Source organism: Equus caballus, chromosome 19, assembly GCF_041296265.1.
Source record: "Equus caballus isolate H_3958 breed thoroughbred chromosome 19, TB-T2T, whole genome shotgun sequence".
NCBI lineage: Eukaryota > Metazoa > Chordata > Mammalia > Perissodactyla > Equidae > Equus > Equus caballus.
Genome location: NC_091702.1, coordinates 43,085,226 through 43,106,278, shown reverse-complemented (window position 1 = coordinate 43,106,278; position 21,053 = coordinate 43,085,226). Strand labels below are relative to the sequence as shown.

Genomic DNA, 21,053 nt, shown 5'->3' with positions numbered 1-21,053 from the left:
TGCCTGTAATGCTTTCTCCTGGGTGCTTCTCATGGCTCTCTCTTTTTCTTCTCAGCTTAGATGTCACCTTCTTAAAGATGCTTTTTCTGCCCACCTTATCCAAAGTAATCTCCGCAGTTTTTTCCTCATACTACGTATCACTATTTTAATTATTGCATTTTCATATTTGTAAGCTCCACAAAGGCAAAGTAACTCATGTTCACTCCCTGGGTCCCTGATGACCTGACACATAGTATCTGATATGTATTAAGACACTCAGATGTTTGTAGAATTAATGAATACATTGATGAACCCCTCCATGGATAAAACATGGAGGCCTTAATTTGCAAGGAGGTGGGACTTAATTCAGCGGGAAAATATAGAGTTTGTAGGTAAAAAGCAAAATGGATAATGTATGAATTCCTAGAAACAAATGTCCTGGCGCAGATTCATATAGCCGCAGTCGTCTACCAGCATCTTTGGTTGGCACAGACCTGACTGGAGACAATGCCGAATTAAATGAGGAACTGGCTGTCTCTCTCAATATAAAGACAAAAAAAAGAACCCTACACAAAACAGGACAGGCCCCGCACGTCTTCAAACTACAACTCTCAGCAGCCCCCGCGCGAGCCCGCCCCCTGGGAGGCGGTGCCGGTCTCCGCCCGGCGCAGCTCCGGGCTTCGGGCCGGGAGGGCGGGGTCCTGGCCCCGCCCCGCCCCGCCCCTCCCCGCTCCCCGCCGTCGCCCTCCCCCAGGGTTGTGGCCACGCGCGGCGGCGGTGGAGGTTCCGCTTCCCCTCCAGCCCGGGCCGTCGCCATTGCCGAAGGCTCCCTGCCCTCCCCTCCCGGCGCCCGCGGGCTCTGCTGCCTCTCGGCCTAGCGGTTGCAGCGGCTGCGCTCCAGCGCCGCTCCTCTTCCCGCCCCGCTTCCCCTTCCCTCCCGTCCCCGCCCCGCGCCGCGCGCTTGCCCGGGGCGGCTCCAGAGCCCGCCGGGAGCTCGGACGGAGGCGCCTCGCTGGGGCGGGGACCTTCCCTCGCCTGGGGTAAGTGTGCAGACGGGCCGGGACGCGGCCGTCGCTCTCCCTTCCTCCTTCCTTCTCCGCGGCCTGGCCGGCGCGCGCGGCCCGGGCAGCCGAGCGCCCCGCGCAGGGCCGGGGAAGCGGCCACCTGCGTGCCTGGAGCCGCGCTCCTGGGGCGGTGGCTCATTGTCTGCTCCCTAGGGCTGTTTTCTTCTCCCGCTGGAGCCCGACACGGGGAGCTTGCTGGGCTGCTGAGCTCTGACTCTTCCTGAACTCAGCCCTGCCTGAACCGTGTCGCGCCACAGGCTCTGCCTCTCTCGGTCTCCCTCGCGTTTCAACCTCCTCCTCTCCTCCGCTTACTTTAGCGTTCGACCAAACGTCTCGGGGTTTCTTCCTCGATTTTTCCTCTCTTTCTGCATCCCGGCCCCTCTTTGCTACCCCTCAGTTCATCCCAGTTTCATTGCTCGGGAATATTGTCTCGCGTCCCTTTACTTTTTTCTAAACTACAATCTGTAATCTCTTCCATATTCCGCACTAGTGGAAAAGTATAGTTTTCTGAGGGTTTCAGGGCCTCCGCTTAAAAACAGAACTTTCAGATCTTCTCGTGATTTTCGTTTGATCTTCAGCCAGGAGGTGAATATTTTCTTCTTTAGGTAACTTAGGTGAAGGTTGGCTTTTCACCATGTTTGGCTTTTTTTTAAACACTCGCAAAACGTTGTCACAGATTCCTCGGTGGACTCCACCTTTTGACTGATTCTTTAAAGGTGAAGTTATCCAAGAACTGAAGTGTGAAAGTGATTGCCATGGTCAGTTGTTGGGAGGTCGGTACCCATCCTTGTATCTTAATTTTGATGGGAATACTCTGGGCCTTGTGAGCATGATTTGTTTCCTCCTTGATAAATAATGCGAACCCCCATTGATATAATCATCTCAGCTCTACTTTACAAGTGATCTGTAGTTTTGATCTGTAGTTAGATCTGTAGTTTTTTTGTTTTCTTCTTTAACCTGTGTAAAAAGACAATCAAAATGGTTAGGCCTAAACTTAGACTAGGACGAGCTGTGTTTTGGATCAAGGTTGTGCACGTCGCGTTTTTTCCCCTGCTCTGTTTGACTCTTCCGCTCTTATAAGTAGGCAGGATATTGAAACGTACAAGAATTTGCTCTGGGGGTTTTGTTTTTGCAGGGTTATCCACATGAATAACATCGAAGTTAGACTGGGATGAAGGCAGTGAACAGTAATTTTTAAAGCATGTTGGAACTTGTCTACTTTGCCAGAAGCTCTGTGGTATTTGTGAAACACACTCATACCAACTTCTGTATACTTGTTACATATATATATAAAAATGAAAGACTTTATGTTCTATTAAGGGTATTGATTTAAGGCAATTCTTTTATCTTTGCTTTTTAAATCCTTGTAGCAGCCACGAACTGATTTGCATTATGAAAAATGAACCTTAAGAGGTTTTCGATCTGTAATCTGTGTAGGTTTAAGGGGTTAAGGTATAGAAATGTTGGGTCTGTTGATGTCAGCTTCTCTGCCACTTCTTTCTGTAAGCAGATACTTGTACTAAGGGAGAGTTCCTGGGTATTCTACTTGCCTTAGCACCTTGATTCCTGCTTTACCATTATCCAAAGAGGGTTATTCTTCTGGACTTTGTGACATTTAATACTCACCTTGCAAACTCAGATTCATAAAGTGACAGTAAGTTTGTAGTTGGCGATATCTACTAAGTATATAAATACGGGCACCTCTGGTTCTCTGATCTTCGTGATAGGCAGGTTTCCAAGTAGACCTGGTTAACAGCGGTGTGTATTTCTTTTCAATTATACTTTTTTAAAGAGAAAATTTAGAACTTGTTCAGGTAGCTAAGGATAAAATAAGTCACTGCTGTTAAATCCTTCATATGTTTCATCTGTCAATACTGATCATTCTAATATTGAGTATAACATTTCTTTTGCCTTTCTCAATTTTGTACTTTTGGTTAAAACTAGAAACTGGGCCTGGGGCCGGCTCCGTGGCTGAGTGGTTGGGTTTGGATCCTGGGCGTGGACATGGCACCGCTAGTCAGGCCACGTTGAGGAGGCGTCCCACATCCCACACCTAGGAGGACCTGCAACTAGGATATACAGCTGTATACAGGGGGGGGTTTGGGGAGATAAAGCAGGAAAAAAAAAAAAGATTGGCAACAGTTGTTAGCCCAGGTGCCAATCTTTAAAAAAAAAAAAAAAAGAAACTGGCCTTGTTCAAGACAGTAAGGCTTTGGGGTTCTGATCACTATGTTTTCAAAAGCCCTTGCAGTTAGAGGGCTAATTCCAGACTAATCAGAGGGAGGGTGTTAAGTTACTTACAAATCTGGGCTGTCCACTGGATCCTTCTTGTACCTTGGTAGAAGGAGAAAGAGAAGGAAAAAACAGCCCCCATTGCCCTGAAGAAATACTGATTGTTTTCTTCTGTGATCAGAATGAATTCTTCATTTTAGGCTCACTAACCTGATTAAGAGTAGTCCACCTGAACATCATGCAGGATTTCAGAGTCTAGCCTGTTATCTCTGTGGTGCATTAGTGCTTATCATTCCATGAATCGCTAGTGGTGAGGAGCTGGAGACCTGAACTGAATCCTGGCTCTTCTGCTTGACCGCAGGCAAGGTACGCATTCTTTTCAAAACTTGTTTTTTTCTTCTGTAAAATGGGGGTTAATAATAACAACAGTATAATGCGAATTTCATAGGGCTATCTAGAGCCAATGAGATAATGCAGGTAAAGTACTTAGCAAACGCGGTAAGGAAGTACTTAATAAACATTAGTTAATATTCCATTCTAAAATAAGTTTTACATTTAATTACTTCTACAGTAAATGTTATACTCCTAAACTTAGATTTAAGACTGCTTTCTCAAAGAGGTTGGAATCTCAGCCAAGTTTCTGAGACCATAACTGTTAAATTAAAAATTATTTTTCATGGAAAAAACCAATTTCACCACTGAAATAAAATACAGGTTTTGTGAATGCAAATTTGTCAGATTTAAAATGTATGCATATTAAAGAAAATTTGGAAAGTAGTGAAAATTATTAAGAAACAGGATAAAAATCGCTTTAGTCTCAGCTCTCAGAGATAATCATCATAACAGACTGGAATAGTGTTTTTTCCTAATTTTAAAATTACAAAGGGAGTACCTGCTTATCATAAAAGGTTCAAGCAAGTAAATTATTGAGAGTAAAAGTGAAAATTACTCTTTCCTCACTTTCTAGTCCCATTCCTTAGACAGTTTTGTTGTCTTTATGCAATTAGAAATAAACACTGTATGTGTAGTTTTTACCTTTGTTTTTTAAAATAAAAAGTCTGATTGTTATATATTTTCCATCTCAATACATATAGTTGTACCTCATCTTTTTAACAGTCGTGAGATGTTGCATTAAACGGTTGTACTTTAATTATTCATGGTCATTTATGTTGTATCCAATTTTGAGCAACTAAAACCAGAGCCTTAATGAGCTTCCTTCTGTCTTTGTGTACATGCGTATGTGTACAAGTATCTCCATTAAAAGGATTCTTAAGTGTGTATTTTAAGTTTCAGTAGATGCCAAAGTGCCTTCCTAAAAGGCTACACCAATCTATACTTCCTTATTGAGTTATAGAAACTCTTCATACATAATAGATATTAATCCTTTGCCTTCTGTTTAAGGTCTTCGCCATTTCACCTTCATCAGAAAGCGTTCTTCTATATTTTCTTCTGGTACTTTAATAATTCTTGTAATTTAATCTAAATTCTTGTGGGGTTTTTTTGTGTGTGTGCATGGTTCAGGTAAGAGTTTTAAAAATATTGAATAGTTTGGCTACTGAAATAAAATACAGGTATAAAAGTATTTTAGAAGCTTGAGGTTGATGTGAAGATAAGTCACATTGTGGAGATGCAGAGAGAAGTACTGTAGTGATGTTGTTGTAAGCATCACATCTGAAAAGGAAAAAAACGCCCATCTTTGACTGCTATCTCATGTCATCCACCTACTTCATCCTCGTCCTTCAAATTTCAGCTTCTCAGTGTAGCTTTCTTTGGGAGTCTATCCTGATTTCCACTATAATTTCGATATTCTTCTTATTATATATTTTCTTAACATGTTAGTCCATAATTTTTATTTGCAGTATACTAAATGCATAAATTATTCATCTGGAAATGAGAGTTATTTCTCAATCTTTGTCGGTGGAAACTCATCAAAGAGGGGAGTGCAAGGAAGATCTCAGTAGTGTTGGTTAAGTGATGCACATAGATACACATGAGTCCAGGGCACTTTTAACCCACATTACTGAGTTCTTCCTTACATCTTTCTGATCAAGGTATTATACTGGTAATATTTTTTTCATGTAAATGTTTAATAGCTTCTGGAAAGATAGAAGGTTTTATTTTGGTCTTGCATTTATTTAATAAGAACAAGGTGTATTTTAAGGTATAATCTCAGCTTTGAAAAAAATTGCTATTCCTTTTAATTTTGAGATTTTTTTAGTAACTTATAGACTTATGAATGAAGCAAAATTATTATATAATAAACATGAAGAACAAGAGATGGGGAAAGTAGTTATACAAAATTTCAAATGCTATAAAAAGCAAATTATTAAAGAATAAGGAGGTACATTGGCAGCTGTAATAGTGGAAATATAGCCAGATGTTTGATAACCTATCTCTGTTGTAAATTCTTCCTGAACTTTTTTCATCTTCCTGAGTAAATATTTGAAAACATAAAGTTTAAAAAACTTGCTTCTTATTTCATTACCTTTGGATAACTACTGTTGATATTTTGCTATGTTTCCTACCAGTACTTTTTCTTCTTTATATATATGTATGGACATAGTTTACTTTTATAAAATTGAAATCATATTCTGTATAATTTGCTATCTTGATTTTTTTAACTTAACATTAAACCTTGAAGGTTTCCCTTTGTTCTCCTTAAAAATACTTTTTTTAAAAAATCTTTACCAACATTCCGTTGTATAGTTGTACCTTAGCTTCACTATTTTCCTATTGCTGAATGTGTAACTTTTTCCAGTATTTTATATAAATAATACTATAGTAAATATCTTTTTATTTATCCCTGATTATTACTTTAGAATATTTTCCTAGAAGTGGAATTACTGAGTGAAAAGGTATAAGCATTTAAAAGTCTTAAAATACCCTTCAGAAAGGTTTCATGTGTACCGTCACTAGCAATGTGAATCCCATTTTATTGCTATCTTTATTGAAATGACCATCATTCTTAGTGAAATTAATAAAATTTTCTTATTACTAGGCAAATAAAAAATATAATTTATTTTCCATTTCTTGTTTAAATTATAACTTGCTTTGTTTTTGTTAATTTGATTTATTTTCATTATTTATAATAAGTACACAGAAGTAACTAAATTTTTGTGCCTACTGTTATTTTTATTATCTTTCTGGACTTTAATAAAATTTCAGTTACTTTTTTTTTTCTTTTGGTGAGGAAGATTGTCCATGAGCTAACATCTGTGCCAGTCTTCCTCTGTTTTGTATGTGGGATGCCACCACAGCATGGCTTGAGGGCATTGTATAGGTCCGCACCCGGGATCCGAACCTGCAAAAGCACTCGAAGTTAACCACTGCCCCACCAGGCCCACCTGCAAATTTTATTTACTTTTGTTTTCCAGGTTCATTGTCTTATCTGAAAATGGTAGTAACTTTTACTTCCTTTTGAATAGTCACAATATTTATTTCTATTTTAGTCTTTGTTACATTGACCAGAATCTCCAAGACACAGTTAAGTAAGAGAGGTAATAATTGTCTTGGAATGTCTCTGGTAATTTTACAGTTAAGGATGATGTCAGCTGTTGGTTTTACAGAGATATATTGTTTTATTCTGTTTCTACTTTACAAAAAATAAGAATGGCTTCTGAATTTTTTCAGATTTTTTATAATACTTAATTAGGTGATAAAGTTTTTCTTCTTTTAACTACATCTGATAAGAACATATAATAATAAATTTGCTAATAACCAAAGGTACCCTAAAGGGTATATTATGAGGAACCAAAACCCTACTCATGTTAGTCAAATGTACAGAATTTGTTGGAAGGATAGAAGAGGATCTCTCAGAAATTTAGTGTAATAAGAGTATATAGGCCATATGGTAGCTTCTGTAGTTACTTCTGTAGTCTCTTGGGGAATCCTTACTTATTCATGAGTCAATTGTGATAAGTTGTATTTCCCAAGATTGTATTTTTTAAGGTTTTAAAATTTATTATTATATGGATGTGTGTAATATTTTCTTATAATTAAGTCTGTGGTGTTCATTTCCATCTTTTGCTAGTGATTTTGTTATTTTTCTTGATTTGATTTGCCAAATGTTTATCTACTTAGTGGTTTTTAATAACCAGCTGTGAGATTTATTCTGTTGGCTTTCTGCTTTGCGATTCCTTGATTTCTAAACTTTTCTCTTTATTTTCCTCTTCTTGCTTTTTTTCTTTTTTTGTTATACTTTTTATAATGCAATACATTTTTGATTCTTTTTTTTTAATAACAAGAACATTTAATGCTCTTAATTTGCCTCTGAGTACAGCTTTGGCTGCACTCTATAATTTACATGAATGATGTTCTTATATTCTTTTCTTTTCAAATAGTTGATCTAGTTTGATTTTCTCTTTGACTTGAGGTATTTAGGACAGTTCTGTTCACTCTTTTCTTTCATTGTTGTCAGTGACTATGGTCTTTTAAAATATCTTTTAAATTTATCAAGGGTTTCTTTATGACTTAAAGCATAATCCAATTTGGTAAATGTTATGTGAAAACTTGAAAAAAACATTTTCTATTTGCAGAGTATGGTTTTTTTGGGGGTGAGGGGAAGAAGATTGGCCCCGAGCTAACATCTGTTGCCAGTCTTAACTCTTTCTGCTTGAGGAAGATTATTGCTGAGCTAACATCTGTGCCAATCTTCTTCTGTTTTTTTGTATGTGGGATGGTGCCACAGCATGGCTTGATGAGTGGTGTGTAGGTCTGTGCCCAGGATCCGAACCCGCAAACTCCAGGCTGCTGAAACAGAGTGCGCGAACTTAACCACTATGCCATTGGGATGGCCCCGTAGGGTAGATTTATATATATATATATATATTTTGTTAATTAAACTGCACATTTTGGGTATAAATATCTTCAAAACCAAATGTGTTGAGTATATATGTAGTCACATGTTGCTTAATGAGAGGAATACTTTCTCAGAAATGCATCATTAGGCAATTTCATCATTGTGTGAACATCACAGGGTGTACTTACACAAACCTGGATGGTATAGCCTACTACACACCTAGATGTGTCTTTTCCAAATATTTTCTCCCAGTCTGTGGCATGTCTTCTCATTCTCTTGACTATTAATTTTTATTGTGTGTTTTGATGCAGTATTATATGATGCATGTGTGAGTTCTATGCTGCTGAAGATCTTCAGTATGGATTACACCTAATCAATAAACATGTTATCATATTTAATCTTTGTGAGTCCTTGTGTTTTACTTATCTTAAATTCCTGTCTGTATTATTTTTGTTCAATAAATTATCCAACTTTGTCTTTCCATGTCATTTTGTTTCAGTTATGTCTCTCTTAAATTACATGTAGTTTATTTTTGTTTTGATTCAAAATGAATGCTTAAAACATTTATGTTTGTTGTCATAATGAATTCTGTTGAGTGTTTCTTCTATCATCTTAATTAATGATTTGTTTTTTAATGATTCATTGTTGCTACTTTAATTGTCGTAAAATATACATAACATAAATTATTGTCTTTACTGTTTCTGAGTATAGAGTTCTTTGGCATTAAGTGTATTTACATTGTTGTGCAACCATCACCACTGTCCATCTCCAGAACTTCTTCATCTTCCTTCCCCAGTTGAACCTCTATACTCATTAAACACTAACTCCCCATTCCTCCCCACCCCCAACCCCTAATGTGCTTTCTGTATTTCTGCCCCCAATCTTCTAATCTACTTTCTGTCTCCTAACAATTTTGCCTATTGTAGACGATTCATATAAGTGGAATCATACCATATTTGCCTTTTTATGTCTGGCTTATTTCATGTAACATAAGGTTGTTAAAGTTCATCCATGTTGTAGCATATATTAGTACTTTGTTCCTTTTTATGGCCAAATAATATTCCATTGTATGTATATACCACATTTTGTTTATCCAGTTATCTGTTGATGTTTTCTGTTTTTTGCTTTGTGAATTATATTTGGTTTGCTTTTATTTCAGGTATTTGGAATGTATACATCCTATTTTTAAAGTCTATTAATTTATAGTTTAAATGAATAAAAGTGTAAATCTAAATTTAAAAGAATAAAATTTTATGATTTGTCAGGCTGAAAAAGAAAATTATACTTTGATTCCTTCTATTTCTGAAGACTAATTTTTTCTCCTAACCTACCCTCACTTTATCTACTTTTCCCTTCTACAGTGAGTTTGGGGCCTTAGAATATTGTTAGTATATTTTTTTGTGCATTTTATGTTTTTAACTTCATCTTTTTACTTTTATCTTAGTAATTATGTTGTGTTAACATAAATTAGTTAAACTTTATTTACATGGATTTGGTGGTCATTGCCATTTTTCTCAATCTTACATTTAAATTGATTCATCGTGTATGTCAGCTAGCATACATTTCAGCTAATATTTTTAGTAAGAGTAACTGAAAGGCATATTTAATAATTATTAGGTCACTGAGGTCCTCAGAAATTCTGTGTCATCTTGCATTGATCATTTTGTTTTGGAGCTTCCTGTGCCTGATAGTGGTAGGAATATTTCATTTTCTTTTGGTGTAATATTTTGACAGATCGTGTCTTGTACGTGTTCATTAATGTTGCCTGGTACTTTAGCTCCTTGCAGTGTGCATAGCTGGCTCTTTCACATTTCCAGAGATATTTTTGGTTATTTCATTTTAGTTCTGTTTTCTTCCTTGAAAACACTTGTATTAATTAGGTTGGCTTATCATTTCTGTCCTTTGTGTGAGCTTCTCAAATGTTTTTCCTTATTTGTCATTTGATTTTCCTTTATCACCTCCAGTGTAGGCCTTATTTCTGTTGAAATTTTAGTTGCGCATGCTTTAAAAATTTACCCTACTCCCCTTTCTTCCTAAATTACTCTCGTCTTGGTCTGTTCTCTCCATGGATGCCTGTTCCATAGAGTTGCCAAGCAGTGTTTGGAAGTTAGTTCTGTGTCCTGAAGTAATTTAATTCACCTTCTAAGTCAGGCTCTGCTTCTATATGAAAGGTAATTTTCCCTCTTCGTTGTGCTGCGTTATTTTTTTGTTGGGATCAGTGGTGGATTTTTCTTTTCTGCTTGTTCATCCTTGAATGATAACTGTTACATATTACTGCCTGATGTGCATTTGTCAGAAATGTTTGTGGACTGTCCTTGCCTCTACAGTTGACTGAAATTCTGGTCGAAGCTTCTTGTTAGGTGTATTGCTGAAGGATAAATATGCAGCTCCTAGCCTGAGTTCTGGAGATTAATAGACATTTATCTAATGATAGTTCTAGGCTAGGATGGTGGGCTCTTATCCTACCCTGGTTTCTAGCATGTGCTGCTGTTAGGGCTCTTCCTGATTCTAGCCTTGTGTCTTCAACACAGCACTTTGCACATATGACTCCACCTCCCAGGAAGCTGTGTGCCAATTCAGGTTTTTCTGCCCTCACACAGCTCCACCTGAACCTCACGTACACGCGGGCACATAGACACTCCTTGCTTGTTTTCTGGAACTTGCATGGTAGTCTCCTAAATGTATGTAGACAGATCAGAGGAGAAGATAAGGAACTCTGGCTGCCACCAAACCTGCCTCTGCATAGCAAGAAATGGCTTAGCAAGGGTGACTGACTAATTTGTTTCTTTGAGGCAGACTTTGGGTCTCTAAATAAAAGGGTGGTTAGCAGAGAGAGACAAGGTATCTTCATATCTTTCTTATCTTTTTTTTCCCAATGAGGAAGATTGGCCCTGAGCTAACATCTGTGCCAGTCCTCCTCTATTTTGTATGTGAGACGCTGTCACAGCATGGCTTGACAAGTGGTGTGTAGGTCCACGCCGGGGATCCAACCCCATGAACCCCGGGCCACCAAAGCAGAGCATGTGAACTTAACCAGTACGCCACCAGGCCAACCCCTCTTCATATCTTCTTTTATGCAGATGGTTGAACTGTCTTTTATGAAGCAGAGCATGGCTGGGTCATGAATCTTTTCTCGGTTAAGATTGAGTGACTTTATAACTAGTGAAAATCCTTCAAAGATCTGATATAAATTGTCTTCATGGAAATTTGGGATAAAGTACATGGATAATTTCTGATTTGACATTTTTTATTAGAATAAGCTGGTCCCAACTTCTGTTTAACTTAGATAACCATATAAGTAATTAAATAATCAGTCTGCTGTTGACCTTCAGTTTCCAGTAAAAGGTCTTATCTTAGAGTGATAGATGGTATCTTGTTCCACTTTGCATCTCCTTGATGTCTAGCAGGTTGAACACTTTTCATCTTTATTGCCCCTCTCCCCTTATTTCATTTCGAATTGCCGTTTGGGGTTTGTGACCAAACTTGGGGAAAGCTAGACTTCATACTGTTCAACACATTTCTTACTACTTGTTTTTTTTTTTTTTTGGTAATCTTTGTTGTTGTCCCTTGCTTCCCCATTCCCTACCTTATCAGCAGTTTTGAAGCATTTTCTGAGTCTCACCCCTTTACTTCTCTCATGCTTGGTTATTGTTTCACTTTTTTAGTATAGTGATTGGGTGAAGGCCAAGGGGAAAAAGAAAAAAAAAGACCACATTTAGATTACGAAGTTTCTTTACACATACTTCTTCCTCTGTACAGAGACCTTCCTCTCTTTCTTTGCCTGGCAAATTCCTTTTCATCCTTCAAAAGCCAGTTCTGATTTATTTGCCTAATTACTCCCATAAATAGGAGCTCTGGGTCCTCTTTTCCGTTGTATGCCACTCATCCCTCTCAGCTCTGAGCTCACTGCAGAGTAGTCATCTGTTACTGTTTTCTCACTGATGTGCTCACAGCTGAGACTAAATCTTAGTTATCTTTGATCTCTAGCATCGGACACATTGTAGGCACAAAATAAATATTTGAATGACCTAGAAGACACTTACTAAGAGGTTTTTTTCCTTCCACCATTTCATTTCCCTGCTTCTAGTATGAAAATATAAAAAACAAGTCTTTCTGGATATTCTTTTTTCTTTAGATTTTATTCTAGTTTGAGTTTTTTTGTAATGATCGTGTACTACTTTTATTATTAAAATAAAAAACACTTCAAACCAAACCTCTCAAACTTCAGGGTGCTCCCTCTTGCCCCAGTGACTTTCTGGCCCCACTGAACTTACCAGTCTATTTCCCACTACTTGGTACCGTATGCCCTCTTGTCTCCTTGCTGTCTCATGAACTAGATCATATTTATTGTTCCTGTTGCTTAGAATCCCATCTTCTGGGTAGGACCAAGATCTGTTGTAAATTGAGGAATACTTGTAATAGGGATTGAGTAGTGAGAATTTAGACCATTTGTCCTGCTGCTCTTATCCTGACTATATGGTGGTTAAGGTGAGGTTCTTGGTCAGTTCTTCAGTTGTGAGGATCAAGATAAATGGAGCATTTAATTGTTTTAGTTTTCTAGAATAGTGACCTCAAAGGAGATAGAATAGTCCATGTATCTTCAAATTTCTCCTAGCCTAAAAAAGAAAAAACTTACTTGACTTGGAGGCCATCACAGATAAACCTTTCATTGGTTGATTTATTCATTCACCAGTTACTCATTTCACAGACACATGAACTATACACAGTGTGAGGTGTTAGTGATATAATGGTCAACGAAATGCTCACTGGATTCATGCTTATGGGGTTTATAACACACGGAAGATGGACGTTAAAAAAGTAAATCCGGGATTCTTCCAAGATGGCGCCGTGAGTAGTCCTCTTTGTCTCTCGCCCTTCGAGTCTACAATTATTTGGACACTTATCGCTTGACAAAGGATATCCAGACAGCATCTCAGGACGTCTGAGACACCCACGCGACTATACATCGGAAGGTGGACGGACTTTCCTCCGGGAGGATGTGGAAATAGGTGAAAACTCTCCGACCCCGACGGGCAGCCTAGTACCCGCAAGCGGCTTTCTTCCAACGGACGCCCCCAGAGGATCCACACACATCTAGGGCAGGAGCGAGAACACAACAGAGGAGCGACGGTGGAAACAGGTGACCAGAACCCTACTTAAACCCCCCGCAATTACTCCTAAACGCAGAGGGAAACTTTGGAGTTGCACACCTGAGCCCGCGGGGAGAGTCTCTCCCCGCCATTGGCGGGGAGACCCGGCCTGGTGCTCGGGGCGCCCGGAGGGTCCCAGAGAGAGACACGGTGGGCACGGAGGTCTCCCAGCTGCCGTTGCCCGCCCCGTGGGACTAGGGATTGCCGGAGATCTCGGAGAGGACCGGGGCGGGGGATCTTTCAAAGGCGGGTCCGGCGACCCGGTGGGGAAGCGCCAGAGCTCCGCCAGGCAGCAGACAAAACTCTCTGTCTGCCGGTAGCAGAGGGGCCACGCTGAGCATTCAGAGCTCCCGGCAGAGGCCCGGACAGAAGCCCAGAGGGCGGGGCGACCCCCAGCTGCCGTTGCCCGCCCCGTGGGACTAGGGATTGCCGGAGATCTCGGAGAGGACCGGGGCGGGGGAATTTTCAAAGGCCGGATCGGCGACCCGGAGGGGAAGTGCCGGAGCTCCCCCAGGCAGCAGACAAAACTCTCTGTCTGCCGGTAGCAGAGGGGCCACGCTGAGCACTCAGGGCTCCCGGCACAAGCCCGGACAGAAGCCCAGAGGGCGGGGCGACCCCCAGCTGCCGTTGCCCGCCCCGTGGGACTAGGGATTGCCGGAGATCTCGGAGAGGACCGGGGCGGGGGAACTTTCAAAGGCGGGTCCGGCGATCCGGTGGAGAAGCGCCGGAGCTCCGCCCGGGCAGCAGACAAAACTCTCTGTCTGCCGGTAGCAGAGGGGCCACGCTGAGCATTCAGAGCTCCCGGCAGAGGCCCGGACAGAAGCCCAGAGGGCGGGGCGACCCCCAGCTGCCGTTGCCCGCCCCGTGGGACTAGGGATTGCCGGAGATCTCGGAGAGGACCGGGGCGGGGGAACTTTCAAAGGCGGGTCCGGCGATCCGGTGGAGAAGCGCCGGAGCTCCGCCCGGGCAGCAGACAAAACTCTCTGTCTGCCGGTAGCAGAGGGGCCACGCTGAGCATTCAGAGCTCCCGGCAGAGGCCCGGAGAGAAGCCCAGAGGGCGGGGCGACCCCCAGCTGCCGTTGCCCACCAGGTGAGGCTAGGGATTGCCGGAGATCTCGGAGAGGACTGGGGCTGGAGAGAGTTCCAGAGACCCAGCTTAGTAGCCTAGGGGGAAACTCTACAGGCTCACAGAAGCCTTAGGGAAAGCCTCGGCACAGCACCAGTAGAAGGCACCCAGCCGCCAGCCACAAGGCTGGAAGACCCCAGGGCAAAAGCAGCATAGCTAGGTGTACTAACCACAGACTGTAGAAGATGCCAATAGCTCTCCTGCGACCCATAGAGGACAAGTGAGATTTGGTGGGTGCCGACAGCAACCGAGCGACAAATAAAAGTGATCCCACCCCTGGCCGCTGGAAAAGCCCATAACACCGTTGCAGACCCCAAGGAGAGAGCGCATCTAGGTGGGCAACAACAGTAGGCACCTGCAGTCTGAAGCCCCCCGTGACGGCCCCCACGGCAGAGGAGGGAATCCAAAGGGCCACTGTGGCTACGAAGAGCGGCCCAGGCCCAGTTAGCAACTACGGACAGGGTTCCTGGTTGGTGAAGTATAAACAGCTGCTCCCCCCACCGCAGCAGCTGAAACAAGTGAAAGGAGCAACTAAACTCTATCTCCATGCGGAGGCACAAATCAACATCATCAAGCAATATGAAAAAATACATCAAATCTCCAGAACAGAAAGAAAGTAACAAATACACAGAAAACAATCCCAAAGAAAATGAGATATATAACCTAAATGATGATGACTTCAAAACAGCCATCATTAAAATACTCACTGAGTTAAGAGAGAATTCTGACCGACAACTCAACGAGTTCAGGAGCTATGTCACAAAAGAGTTTGATACGATAAAGAAGAACCAAACAGAAATACTGGAAATGAAGAACACAATAGAGGAGATTAAGAAAAATCTAGATGCTCTGAACAGTAGGGCCGATAATATGGAGGAAAGAATTAGCAATTTGGAAGATGGCAATATAGAATTGTTGCAGGCAGAGGAGGAGAGAGAAGCAAGACTTAAAAGAAATGAAGAAACTCTCCGAGAATTATCAGACACAATTAGGAGATGCAACGTAAGGATTATAGGTATACCAGAGGGAGAAGAGAAGGAGAAAGGGGCAGAAAACCTATTCAAAGAAATAATGGCTGAGAACTTCCCAAATCTGGTGAGGGAGATGGATCTTCAGGTGACAGAAGCCAATAGATCTCCAAACTTTATCAATGCAAGAAGACCAACTCCACGCCATATAGTAGTGAAGCTAGCAAAAGTCAACGACAAGGAGAAAATATTAAGGACAGCCAGGCAAAAGAAACTAACCTACACAGGAACCCCCATCAGGCTATCAGCAGATTTCTCAGCAGAAACTTTACAGGCTAGAAGAGAGTGGAATGATATATTCAAAAATCTGAAGGACAAAAACCTACAGCCGAGAATTCTCTACCCAGCGAAAATATCCTTCAAATACGATGGAGAAATAAAAACTTTCCCAGATAAACAAAAATTAAGGGAGTTCATTGCCACAAAACCTCCTCTTCAGGAAATCCTCAGGAAAACCCTCATTCCTGAAAAATCCAAAAAAGGAAAGGGACTACAAAACCAAGAGCAGAGGAGATAAGTAGAAGGACAACAACAGAGAGTAGCAGCTCTACATCAGAACAGATTAAACCATGGGACGAGAAACAAAGGAAACTGAAGAAAACCGGAAAACAAGACACAAAATGGTAGTGGTAGGCCACCACGTCTCAATAATCACTCTAAATGTAAACGGATTGAACTCCCCAATCAAAAGACACAGAGTGGCAGGATGGATCAAAGAACAAGATCCAACAATATGCTGCCTCCAGGAAACACACCTCAGCCCCAAAGACAAACACAGACTCAGAGTGAAGGGATGGAGAACAATACTCCAAGCTAATAATGAACAAAAGAAAGCAGGTGTCGCTATACTAATATCAGACAAGGTAGATTTCAAAGCAAAACAGATAAAGAAAGACAAAGAGGGACAGTATATAATGATAAAAGGGACTCTCCACCAAGAAGACATAACACTTATAAATATATACGCACCCAACACAGGAGCACCAAAATTTGTAAAGCAACTCTTAATAGATCTAAAAGAAGACATCAACAACAATACAATAATAGTAGGGGACCTCAACACACCATTAACACCAATGGACAGAACATCCAGACAGAAAATCAACAAGGAAATAATAGAATTAAATGAAAAATTAGACCAGATGGATTTAATAGATATATATAGAACACTTCATCCAAAAACAGCAGGTTACACATTCTTCTCAAGTGCACATGGAACATTCTCAAGGATTGACCATATTTTGGGAACCAAAGCAAACATCAATAAATACAAGAGAGTTGAAATAATATCAAGCATCTTTTCTGATCATAACGCTATTAAACTAGAAATCAACTACAAGAAAAAAGCAGAGAAAGGTGCAAAAATGTGGAGACTAAACAACACGCTTCTCAACAAACAATGGATCATTGAAGAAATTAAAGAAGAAATCAAATATTATCTGGAGACAAATGAAAATGAGAACACGACATACCAAATCATTTGGGATGCAGCAAAAGCAGTCCTAAGAGGGAAATTCATCGCAATACAGGCTCACCTCACTAAACAAGAAAAAGCTCACGTAAGCAACCTCAAACGACACCTAACAGAACTAGAAAAAGAAGAACAAACAAGGCCCAGAGTCAGTAGAAGGAGGGAAATAATAAAAATAAGAGCAGAAATAAACGATATTGAAACAAAAAAGACAATAGAAAGGATCAATGAAACAAAGAGTTGGTTCTTCGAAAGAATTAACAAAATTGACAAACCCCTAGCCAGACTCACCAAGAAAAGAAGAGAGAAATCGCAAATTAATAAAATCAGGAATGACAGAGGAGAAATCACAACAGATACCAATGAAATACAAGAGATCATAAGAGAATACTATGAAAAACTATATGCCAACAAATTGAACAACCTGGAAGAAATGGACAAATTCCTAGACTCCTACAATCTCCCCAAACTGAATCAGGAAGAAATGGAGAATCTGAATAGACCAATCACAAGTAAGGAAATAGAAACGGTAATCAAAAACCTCCCCAAAAACAAGACTCCAGGACCAGACGGCTTCTCTGGAGAATTCTACCAAACATTCAAAGAAGACTTAATACCTATTCTCCTCAAACTGTTCCAGAAAATTGAGAAAGATGGAGAACTCCCTAACACATTCTATGAAGCCAACATCACTCTGATCCCCAAACCTGACAAGGACAACACAAAGAAGGAGAACTACAGGCCGATATCACTGATGAACATAGATGCAAAAATCCTCAACAAAATTTTGGCAAACCGATTACAGCAATACATCAAAAAGATTATACACCATGATCAAGTGGGATTTATACCAGGGACACAGGGATGGTTCAACATCCGCAAGTCAATCAACGTGATACACTACATTAACAAAATGAAAACCAAAAACCACATGATCATCTCAATAGATGCAGAGAAAGCATTCGACAAGATCCAACACCCATTTATGATAAAAACCCTCAGTAAAATGGGTATAGAAGGAAAGTACCTCAACATAATAAAGGCCATATATGATAGACCCACAGCCAACATCATACTCAATGGACAAAAGCTGAAAGCCATCCCTCTGAGGACAGGAACAAGACAAGGGTGCCCACTTTCACCACTCCTATTCAACATAGTTCTGGAGGTGCTGGCCAGAGCAATTCGGCAGGAAAAAGAAATAAAAGGAATCCAAATAGGTAACGAAGAAGTAAAACTCTCGTTGTTTGCAGACGACATGATCTTATACATAGAAAACCCCAAAGAATCCACAGAAAAACTATTAGAAATAATCAACAACTACAGCAAAGTAGCAGGGTATAAAATTAACGTGCATAAATCAGTAGCATTTCTATACACTAACAATAAACTAACAGAAAAAGAACTCAAGAACTCTATCCCATTCACAATAGCAACGAAAAGAATAAAATACCTTGGGATAAACTTAACCAAGGAAGTGAAGGATCTATACAATGAAAACTACAAGACTCTCTTGAAAGAAATAGGCGATGACATAAAGAGATGGAAAGACATCCCTTGCACATGGATCGGAAGAATAAACATAGTTAAAATGTCCATACTACCTAAAGCAATATACAGATTCAATGCTATCCCAATCAGAATCCCAAGAACATTCTTCACAGAAATTGAACAAACAATCCTAAAATTCATATGGGGCAACAAAAGACCGCGAATTGCTAAAGCAATCCTGAGCAAGAAAAACAAAGCCGGCGGAATCACAATCCCCGATTTCAAAACATACTACAAAGCTACAGTGATCAAAACAGCATGGTACTGGTACAAAAACAGGTCCACAGATCAATGGAACAGAATTGAAAGCCCAGAGATAAAACCACACATCTATGGACAGCTAATCTTCGACAAAGGAGCAGAGGGCCTACAATGGAGAAAAGAAAGTCTCTTCAACAAATGGTGCTGGGAAAACTGGACAGCCACATGCAAAAGATTGAAAATTGACCATTCTTTTTCTCCACACACCAAAATAAACTCAAAATGGATCAAAGACCTAAAGATTAGGCCTGAGACAATAAGTCTTTTGGAAGAGAATATAGGCAGTACACTCTTTGACATCAGTTTCAAAAGAATCTTTTCGGACACTGTAACTCCTCAGTTGAGGGAAACAATAGAAAGAATAAACAAATGGGACTTCATCAGACTAAAGAGCTTCTTCAAGGCAAGGGAAAACAGGATTGAAACAAAAAAACAGCTCACTAATTGGGAAAAAATATTTACAAGCCACTTATCCGACAAAGGGTTAATCTCCATAATATACAAAGAACTCACACTGCTTAACAACAAAAAAACAAACAACCCGATCAAAAAATGGGCAGAGGACATGAACAGACATTTCTCAAAAGAAGATATGAATATGGCCAATAGACACATGAAAAGATGTTCATCATCGCTAATCATCAGGGAAATGCAAATCAAAACTACACTAAGATATCACCTTACCCCCGTTAGATTGGCAAAAACATCCAAAACCAAGAACGACAAATGTTGGAGGGGTTGTGGAGAAAGAGGAACCCTCATACACTGTTGGTGGGAATGCAAACTGGTACAGCCACTATGGAAAACAGTATGGAGATTTCTCAAAAAGTTAAAAATAGAAATACCCCATGACCCAGCCATCCCATTACTGGGTATCTATCCTAAGAACCTGATATCAGATATCTCAAGAGTCCGTTGCACCCCTATGTTCATTGCAGCATTATTTACAATAGCCAAGACGTGGAACCAGCCTACATGCCCAGAAACTAATGATTGGATAAAGAAGATGTGGTATATATACACAATGGAATACTACTCAGCCATAAAAAAAGACGAAATTGGCCCATTCACAACAATGTGGATGGACCTCGAGGGTATTATGTTAAGCGAAATAAGTCAGTCAGAGAAAGACGAACTCTATATGACTCCACTCATAGGTGGAAATTAGTATATTGAGAAGGAGATCTGATTGGTGGTTACCAGGGAAAAGGGGGGGTGGGGGGAGGGTACGGAGGGGGTAGTGGTGTACCCACAACATGACTAACAAAAATGTACAACTGAAATCTCACAAGGTTGTAATCTATCATAACATTAATAAAAAAAAAAAAAAAAAAAAAAAAAAAAAAAAAAAAAAAAGTAAATCCGGTGTGATGAATGTTAAGACAAAGGAAATAAAGTAATGTGCATGGGACGGGAGTAAGGAGGTGTCAGAGGTGGTTTCCTTAAAAAGTGACTTTAAGGCCAATACTTGAAGTAGGTGTCAAACAGAAGTGGTAGATAGAAAGTAGAGTGACCGACTCAATCCCACTTTGCCTAGCGCTCTCCTGGGTTTAGCACTGAAAGCCCTGTGTCCCAGGGAAATGGGATGCTTGGTCACTGATCAGAAAACCTTGCAGGAAGGTCATGTGTGAGGGCTTGAGATGGCTATTAGAGGAGCTGAAATGACTGATAAAACTTAAAGCCTGTAGAGGAAAAGACTACAAAGGGGAGTCTGAAAAGTTAGGGGCCTGATCATGTGTTACAGTAGGCTCCCCTTACCCGTGGTTTCAGAGACCTGCAGTCAACCTCAGTCTGAAAATATTTAATGGGAAATTCCAGAAATAATTCATAAGTTTTAAATTGCACGCCATTCTGAGTAGCATGATGAAGTCTCGCACCATCCCTCTCCATCCTGCCCAAGTCGTCAATCATCCCTTTGTCCAGCGTATCCACACTGCATATGCTACCTGCTACCTGTCCGTTAGTCACTTGGTGGCTGTCTCGGGTATCAGAGCGACTGTCATGGTATCATAGTGCTTGTGTTCAAAGTCTTATTTTACTGGGGCTGGCCCCGTGGCCGAGTGGTTAAGTTTGTGCGCTCCGCTGCAGGTGGCCCAGTGTTTCGTTGGTTCGAATTCTGGGCGCGGACATGACACTGCTCATCAGACCACGCTGAGGCAGCGTCCCACATGCCATAACTAGAAGGACCCACAACGAAGAATATACAACTATGTACCGGGGGGCTTTGGGGCGAAAAAGGAAAAAATAATAAATAAATTTTAAAAGTCTTATTTTACTTAATAATGGCCTCAAAGTGCACAAGTAGTTATGCTAGCAACTCACATATGCCAAAGAGAAGCTGTAAAAGTGCTTCCTTTGAGTGAAAAGATGAAAGTTCTTAAGTTAATGAGGAA

General features: G+C 40.5%; 1 protein-coding gene across 7 annotated transcripts in view; it reads left to right on the top strand.

Moving 5' to 3' along the window:
* Nucleotides 1-601: 601 nt before the first annotated feature.
* PAK2 (p21 (RAC1) activated kinase 2) overlaps nt 602-21,053 on the top strand; it is an 86,028-nt gene continuing 65,576 nt past the window's right edge. The window contains exons 1-3 of one of the 7 annotated variants that reach the window (XM_070243516.1): nt 1,013-1,628; nt 1,720-1,816; nt 3,476-3,641. The gene's annotated coding sequence lies outside the window, so the exon portion shown is untranslated. Of the gene's footprint in view, nt 1,817-3,475; nt 3,642-21,053 lie in introns of all 7 variants that reach the window. The other 6 variants (XM_070243514.1, XM_070243515.1, XM_070243518.1 and 3 more) reach the window with 6 other exon arrangements.